Raw genomic sequence first — 7,931 nt, 5'->3', positions numbered from 1 at the left:
CTTGTGCAGAAAATATATATGCATCACACTTGCACATGATCCATGTTCTATTTTCATGTTTTCATTAATTATGCTTTCACTTTATTGCTCTTGTTTGCATTTTTGGGTAATTTTTGTGAACTGGGGTGATTTCGACTAAGCAGAACAATTTCTCAGCTGTATGGTCTTAATGTGCATCTCCAAGCATGACTGATTAATATTTGGGTTTAAAAAATGTCTAAACAGTGGATCATTTTTTGACATATGTTTTCATTCCTACAAAAATCCATATTCCAATATAGACAGGAGTAGAAACTTGTACTTTTTATTATCATTGACAACCAAGGATGCTTATTTGTGCAAAACATAATATAAGCACATAAGAAAAAATAAATAAATAGAGGTTATAAAAGTGCAGCATTTGATTTTGTGTTTTCAAATAAAGTTCAAACTAGATTTAATTTTTATTTGTACTTTATATTTTAATAAACACTAATAAAAAAACAATGAATCTAAGTTCCTTTGGACAACCAACTTCATTCAGCCTATAAATATTAAGACAGGGCAGCTGAGGTTCACATCCTCTGTTAGAACATTGGCTGTTCAATTCTCATATTCCAGTGAATTTCCTTATTCTGTGTGAGAACAGCTTGTTTAAGTTTAGGAGGAATACTGGCCTGAAAGCTCAGACATAAGCTTTTCAAGAGACCTTTAGCAAAAGCACACTTTCTCACTCTCTGTGCCAATTGTTTATTGCTTTATACATAATTAAAACTCTTATGAATACAGAATCTAATCTTCCAAATGTTTTTTTTTTCTTTTTTCTTTTTTACCAAGGTCGGTATTTGAGAGAATGGGCCATTAAAAGTCAATTTTCCAAATGTGCTTTCAGGGATGACTTGAAAGCAACGGGAAGCGTTCAGGGGAACTTGATCTGATTATTGTATGTTTACAGCTAATTTATTAGTAACACTGCACACAGTCTTGTTTTGAATTTTCAACATCAACACATTTTTAAAAAGAAATGTCTACAAAATAGCCCAAAACAAAGAAAATGCTGTGGCTTTGCAACAGGAAGGTCTTGGAATCAAATCCTGGCTTGGGACTTTTTGTATGGAGTTTGTTCTCCATCTGCAGATTTGGGCTCTCTCCAGGTACTCTGGATTTGGGGGAAAAAATCGTTTTCCAGTAAAAACAGTATTTATAATATGTATTAAAAGGCTAAGTTGTAATTAATTTGACCCTGCAGACTACTCTTTATGCATTTTCATGACTTTGTTAATGAACTGCAGTTGAGAATTTATGTCAAAAGGATGAACGAATGTACAATGAAACTATTTAAATCTGGGCTGCTTGGTTATTACAGCACAGGCTGGTTACTAGTCCAAAGGTGTTTTCTTAACCAACTATGGTCAACCTGATACATCCATGTAAAGATGAGCCAACTTAAAGGTATAACAGTAAATTCTGAAGGATAGCTACTTACAAACGAACAATAATTTAGCAGGTCCTTTTTCTACACGCAAAACTGATTTTCAAAATAATAATAATAAAGGAATGTTTTAACACATTACAATTTTTCTATGTTTTATTTTGGGACCAATTAGAATAATGGTTGATTTTCAGCTTTAAATAAAAAGCGATTAACTTGTGTTGCACATGTTTCTTTTATTACTGTATTTCTACCCAATAATGTCACACTGTGAGAATGTCACACCGGATCATTCCCACTAGTTAATGTGTGAAGCACCGTGGACACACACAAAGCGAAAAAGAGAAAAGAGAGGGAGAAACCTTGACTCTACCTTGTCAGACGCTTTAGAGTAATTAAAAAGGAACAGATTATCAAATGGTCCATGAAGAGTGGATCAGCGAGGAGGAGCTCATGGCGGTGCTGTTTATGCATGTGTGTTTGTGTGCGTCCGGCTCCACATTGCTGGCGCTGGGACAACCCAGGGTGAAGTTGTGAAGCTGTATGATGAATGTCGCTCCATAGCAAGAGCTGAAGGGGAACGATTAAACCATGTCCACCAATCACCTCCTGTGGAGCCTGAAGGAAACAAGCAGGGAAACACAAGCTTGGCTCTCAGCAGCCCTGACAGCAGAGGACACACACAGATGCACACACGCTGGTTATTTTCACATACATGCTTTGTAAGAGATTTTTTTCCCCTTTATATTTACAAACCAAATGAAAACAGTGTACAAAGATGCTACATTTGATGAAGGATGCAAAACTTTTTGAAATTCTTCCATGTTGATCGGCAGATGCCCACTCCCTTCCATGTTTGTAATTCATGTCCATGATTTAGTGTAAAATGTGCTGAAAAACAAGTTTTGTTTTAGCCATTAAAGCATTTTTTTTTATGGATTTAGTTTATATTCAAGAAATTATGTTCAAGCAAAAAGTGGGTAAACCCCTATTTTAGCTGAATTTAAAAGCAAAGCAGCATTTTTCCATTAGTAGCATTTACAATATATAGCCAAAATCCATATTGTAAAACCAGACATGCACACACAGCGCAGCGCAGCACAGCCCACAGGGTCTCAGGGCACTCTGGAGGTCAAACAGCTACAAAGCAGCTTTGATTCCCTGCAGTTTTAATGACTTTGAGAGACCGTGTTCACTTTTCTTTTTCTTCCGGTAAATTATTGTGATGATCCTTGTGCTTCTGTGCAGCGCAGGAGGGATTTCTGCCATGAGGGACATTAGGCCTTGAGGAGCAGGAGGAGGACATTTTTAACTATGGTATTAAATTGTCCAACATCCAGTGCAAAACGCAGTGAGACAGGATTTGTCCCCTTATAGATTTCTGCTGTTTTTGTCACACCTGTATATTTCAGATTTTCGTATTATTGAAGGATGATCTGAGGAAATCAAAATGCAGTTTTCAAACTGATTAACCAAACCAGCTTTTTGCTAAAAAGTATTTGCCCCTGATTATTGGCAGTGCCATGCAAAAATACAACTATAATCAAGTGTTCTGAAAAATTACTCATCAATCGTACATTAATGTGAACGCCCATTTTTCTTTGCAGTAATGTTTTATTCCAGCCACACTGGGTGATTCTTTTACACATTAACTGGCTGTGTAAGATCACACTGCAGCATCCTAAACAAATTTATGTCCATACTTTATGCTACTCCATAACCTTTTTTTTTTTATTCAGAGCTAGGCTTGCTGGTGTGTTTTTGATCATTGTCCAGTTAAAAAAAAAAAAGCACAGTGAAAAAAAGTTGTTCAGCTTTTCCTCCATGTAAAAAGTTGTCTGGGGATATCAGAGCACTCTATTCATAGACTCAATAATTAAGTTTCAGAACAGAAAAATCCCAAAGTTCGTCACTGAATCATTTATTTAATAATTCTGTACTTTAAAATATTACAGACACTGTATAACTAAGAGAATGAGAAATTCTTCTTGAGGTTAAGAATTAAATCTTTTAACTGTCTGCAATAATTTCCCTTTGTGTTTAGAGAAGTAAAATGTAACTTCAGAATGTGGTGATTTTACTACGCATGGAGTGGGACATAATCTAAAAATACAAGTATTTCCATTTTGGTAAAATGAGAAGCAAAATGAAACGTTTATTTTAAAAAATTTAAAATTTACAGAAAATGTGTAAGCCTTTTTTTATTTTGGGTTAATGATGGTATATTTTGTACATATAAACATGAAATTAGTTTTATTTCGATGTTTATTCATTCTTTTACTCAAATTGTTAATCATTTTATTCCTCATAATGCTCACCCATTCAACTCAAATCAATGTAGTGAATAATATAAACGGAAGCGGTAAGTAAAAGTGTATCTTTTGTACACAAGAAGATCTTCAAGAAATGTTTCCGGCATCCAGTTGGATTTGTATTTGTCCTAAAGGTTAATGAGGTGCATGCTAGCTCAGAGGAAAGGAGACAACAGTGCTCTTTACGAAAGACGAGCCGTCGCTCGCCCGAGGGGCCCCTACGACACTCCTCAGATCTAATTATCAGGATTATTGACTGGTCATGGCCACCTACTCCTCCACCCACATGCACACAGAGATGCATGGTCACGTGTGCAGATTGAAGTACAAAAAACACATTACAATTTGCATACAGGGGAAAGCTAAGGGACGACACAGACTAATATCTGCCCAGTCTTCCGTCAGCCTGTATTCGTCCTGCCAGTCCAAACCTCCTACTCACTATTGGCACATTTGGACAAACTCACCTGGGAAAATGGCTCTCTCAACATCCGTAATGCACTTGCTCTCGCCCACACAGCCCACTCCACCGGGTATGATAAGGCGGACTCTTTCACAAACTCGCTGACATTTTTTTGAGCCCCTGACGTAAAGCTGCCATTTTGTTCCAAGAGAAATGTATTTTTATTTCAAAACAGAGATAATAGTCCGGCTGAGTTGTTGATGGTTTGAACACTCCTCCAGTTTGGCCCACACATTTTCACCGTCATGAGCTGAACCAGCTGCAAGTGGCTGACATTTTTCACTAGCATGTTGTTTCAGAAATGATTCCCAAATTCAGATTTTACTCAGTAATAATGTTGTTAATATGTTTAAAAAAAAAAAAAAAACATCCTTTAATCTCCTACGTGCTGGGGGAAAAATATTTTGAAAAATTATTTCTTAAACTAGATATCTATATCATGAGTACATTTCCCAGCTGGAGCGGCACATAAACCCTGACCCACTCTGCTGAGGGGAATGGCGGGAGGTGATTGGCAGCAGGGTGGAGGTGCTGAAGAGGAGGATGGCACAGATGGCACAGATTGCACAGATGCCAGCCATTCTTTCCTTGGTGGGAAAACTCAAACAGTAACAGTAGGAGGACACCTGAGCTGGCTGGTCGGATTGAACCTGCTGTGAAATGGAGGGTGAAGAGTTTCAGGCACAAACCTGGAACAGAGTAGGATGAACTGTGCTGCAGATGAGAGGACAAGATGAGAGGACAATAACTCTATTTTGTGACTCTTGATTTTAAGAAACACGCTTGCAATGTTTAAACATTTAAGCCACTGGATGATTTTTATTTTTTTTTTTACAAATTTTCTGCTTAAAATCAACCCTAAATTCAGCCAGGTCCTTCGTTGCTAAGCTGAACTTGGCCAATACTGTTTCCTTATTCAAATATATTTCAGAAACTTTCAAAGCATTACAACTTTAGGCAGTTAAAGTTTTGTCGTCAACAAAGAAGATGAGTTTGAGAATTAATCATCCCAATAAGTGGATGCGAAAACATAAATGTTGCAAAGACATAATCTGCTCCAATCTTACCAGCTTTCCAGTTCTTAATAAAGAAAAGCATGCCCACAGCATAACGGCACCCTTTTTAAGTAAGAGACAATCAGTGGCAATAACCCAGGCAAACACAGTAATGACACAAATGGGGCTATTCTAGCTTTTTTTTTTTTTTTTGCCACTGATGTTTTAATTATGGGTCAGATCCCATAACTTGGAGAAAATGGGATCTGGGATTCAAACCCTGGCCCCTCTTGCTGTAATCTAATAACTGCTCCACCATGCAGTGTTGATGGATGAAACATGTTAATTGAATGATGTTTAGATTTTAATTTCTGGGAATTCTCTCAGGATCTTACATTTGTTATTTGTTGGCCCAAAGTGAGGCCTCATCCCCACCTTCGAGAACCAGAGTTCTCAAAGTTGACTCGCTGTTTAAAATTGAGTATTTTTTAAATTAAGGTAAATAAGCAGGAAAGACAGAAAATCATGCTGTGGGTTTAAGGGTCACCTTTGATACAAAAGCTTCAAGATTTAAAAGCTGGACTAACTGATCTGAGGCTGCAAAGATAATACTCAATCATATTAGTATTACTATGACTATGAGGACACATATTGGGGAGGGTCCTGCCTCTGTGATTGGCTGTGCGGTCAGCAGGGGTGGGCGGGGAGCTTTTAAAGACTCTCCGCCTGCCTTCAGTGTTGTCTCTCGGAGTAAAAAGCGGCGCACAGCAGCAGCGGCTGAGCAGGAGGAGCAGATTTTAAAGTTTGATGCCACAGCGGTCCGGACAGAGCGGAAACTCACCCACGCTGGACTCCGGAACCAGGTTGGTAAATGTAAACCTGAAACTTATGAAGCTGGCTTTAAAATACATAAAGAGTTTGCAAAATTAAGGCAAAAAAAAAAAAAAAAAGTGCTAAAGGCGAAACTGCCTCTTCGTGTTCATTTAAAATGCAGTGCTGCAGAGTTTTAAAGTCCGGGTTGTTTCCGTTAATCAGCTAATTTGCGGCAAACTTTGGAAATTAAAGCTCAGTCCTGTCAGGTGATTTTTCAGATGAAGCACATGAAGAAGTTCCTTTTGGCATAAAAATAAGGGCTTTAAAAAAAAAAAATCAAGATCTGCAAAGGAAAACCCAAAATCACTATACAGATTAAACAAAACGTTAAATGACGGAATAATTTCACACGCTGGTGTTTAAATGAAATTTTACATTTAAACCCATTTTCCTCTCTAAAAATTTAACATCAGACTTTTAGTCTACTGTGTTCTAATTATCCTTTATGCATTCATGTTCTCCTAAATTTACGTCAAACTACTCAATCAAAAATAAAACCAGTTCCTTACATAAAGCAGCTGTGTCTGTGTACACTGGCATTACGTGGATTGTGGTTAGATGCATTTCCAATCTCAATCCTGAGCAAGTCACCTTCAGGAAATATGGATCCCACTGTCCTGCTGTGATATCAGGTGAATATTAACCTTCCTGACCTCCCATGTGGACCCCAGTGGACCAGTCAGGAAGAACGGGTTCTCTGTGGTTTTTACGGGACCTTTAGCAAGAGAAGTTGATTTAATGTAAAACTGTCGGCTTGCATTAAAATCTAACATTTTTTTTGTAATGTTTTTCACATTTGATAAGCTTTTTTTAGGACTTAGTTGCTGAACCTTCGCTCAGTTCATCATAAGCACCAGTTTCTTATTTTCATTTAGTTTCTGTTTATTAAGAAGTGCAACGTCCCAGACATTGTGGGGCCCAGAAAATAGCATTCTTGATTTCAGTCATTTTTTTGTTCTCTCATTTCATTTCAGTAAGAAATACAAATTGATTTGAGTGTTATGCAAGACAACCGATTAAGTTGTGTCATCCGGTACATGCCGTAGAGCTGGGTTCTGTTAGTTTGCTGGTAGTACTGATAACTTCTTTTTGCAGGACAGCCCACATTGTGTCATTCTTCCACTGAGATACGGTACTCAGACATTTGCATTGCTGTTTGTTTTGTTTGTTTCACAGTTTTTAATAAGGACTGAATTTATGAAAACTCGGTGCAGAGGTTGTGCATGTGGACAACAGAGAAACCACACCAGAGTTTGAAACAAGCCTAAAATGCAACTTGTTGAAATTGCAAAGTCCAGACCAGATATTGGCTGTAGCCTCTAGGATTTTTTCCTACAACCCGGGAAAAAAGAAAACCTTTTTTGAACCCTTATCAGCTTTGCTTTTTTATGGCAAAGTTTCAGTATTTCTATCCTTTGCTACTGATTCTGTTACATTTTCATCTCTTTAATCTTTGGCTCCTTCAGCCCTTTGGTAATCTCTACTTCACCTTTCTTGCCCATTGCAATTCCATCTATTTATTTATTATAAGTTTTATTTTTTTATTGTTGTAAAATTTTAATTAATAGAAACTGGCATTAAGAGAGCTAAAACCTCACAAATAAAGTAAACAAGTCTTGCGTTTGCTGCTTTCCTTTATTTATGTCCTGATCCTTGATTGGGCCGTTGAGCTGTAAGGACCCTGGATCAAATCTAATATTCCACTAAGTGAAGTCTTAGTGGAATACTACTAAGACTAGGTTCTCCAGTAAATGTGGGTATCATTTACTGGAGTCAAAACGTTGTGGATTAAATGACCATATCTGTAAAAATACAGAATAGAGTACAGGTGGAAAGCAGATGCACATATATATATATATATATATATATATATATAT

General features: G+C 37.3%; 1 protein-coding gene across 1 annotated transcript in view; it reads left to right on the top strand.

The window, feature by feature from the left end:
* The first annotated feature begins 5,907 nt into the window (after nucleotides 1-5,907).
* Nucleotides 5,908-7,931, top strand: part of LOC103138526 (cortexin-1-like) — a 19,412-nt gene continuing 17,388 nt past the window's right edge. Inside the window, exon 1 of the mRNA XM_007552741.2 lies at nucleotides 5,908-6,044. The gene's annotated coding sequence lies outside the window, so the exon portion shown is untranslated. The remainder of the gene's footprint in view (nucleotides 6,045-7,931) is intronic.

This window comes from Poecilia formosa, unplaced genomic scaffold, assembly GCF_000485575.1.
Source record: "Poecilia formosa unplaced genomic scaffold, Poecilia_formosa-5.1.2 Scaffold52, whole genome shotgun sequence".
Classification (NCBI taxonomy): Eukaryota; Metazoa; Chordata; class Actinopteri; order Cyprinodontiformes; family Poeciliidae; genus Poecilia; species Poecilia formosa.
Note: the sequence above shows the minus strand (reverse complement) of the source record. Positions and strands in the feature narration are given on the sequence as shown.